Source organism: Triticum dicoccoides, chromosome 1B (genome assembly GCF_002162155.2).
Source record: "Triticum dicoccoides isolate Atlit2015 ecotype Zavitan chromosome 1B, WEW_v2.0, whole genome shotgun sequence".
NCBI classification, from domain to species: domain Eukaryota; kingdom Viridiplantae; phylum Streptophyta; class Magnoliopsida; order Poales; family Poaceae; genus Triticum; species Triticum dicoccoides.
This window is the reverse complement of record NC_041381.1, coordinates 99,434,858-99,435,818: the sequence shown is the minus strand read 5'-3', so window position 1 is coordinate 99,435,818 and position 961 is coordinate 99,434,858.

Genomic DNA, 961 nt, shown 5'->3' with positions numbered 1-961 from the left:
TAGTTGGGAACCCCCTCCCCGGCAGACCGACAAGTAGCTGGTTGCACTAGGGTTACGTGATCGCATGCATGCAACTGCACCAAAGTGTGCGTACGTGTGGGCACGGCCAACGTAGGCCCCCACGCAAGGTTGGAACGAAAGCGGACACAAAACGGACGTTGCGTCACGTCCGGGCAGTGTTTTTGCGATTTTGGACCTGGAAAACCCTAGAAAATGCGTGGAGCGTCGGAAAAATACACGAGTTGGCGTGGGTGCTGTGGATGGTGATGGCAACTTGTGGAAAAAGTGTCGCGAGGTTTGACGGAGTACAAAAAATAAATTATTTGGGAACCATATTTTAAAAAAAATTGTTTTCTGTTTGTATTTAAAAAAATAAAATAAATCATATTTAATATTGTGATGTGACTTTACCTAACTGCGCGGCAGTTCACTGCGAGACAGTGTACTACCTGGCAGTTATGTAGAGCCATATCATAATATAATATATGACCATGCATGGACTACCGGAGACGGCTATATAAACTGGTCGGGACATCCTTCGACGGCCGAGGTGGGACTAAATATGAAGTGCAGCACGCCGACGCGAATCGCCGTGTCGTCTGGGGCCCGGCCTAATCATTGCGGACGGCAGTAGAGACACAGGAGACGCGGGCCCTCGAAGGTGTCCCGGCTATAGCCGACTCCAGCCGATCCGAGGAGGTCAAAGCCCTAGTGGACCTCGCCTCGATCGGGGGTCAAAGCCACGCCGTGTCCACGATCGCGAGTCCACGCCGCCTCAACGATCGCCACTAGTCGCCGCCTAACCCTAGCTGCCTGCGCCCGCCGCCCCCGACGCCATCTGCGGCTGACGCCGCCACCGACGCCCCCGACGCCGACGGCCCCGACGCCATCTGCCACCGACGCGCCTTCACGCCGACGCCCCCTACGCCCCCGACGCCGACGCCCCCTACGCCCCCGACGC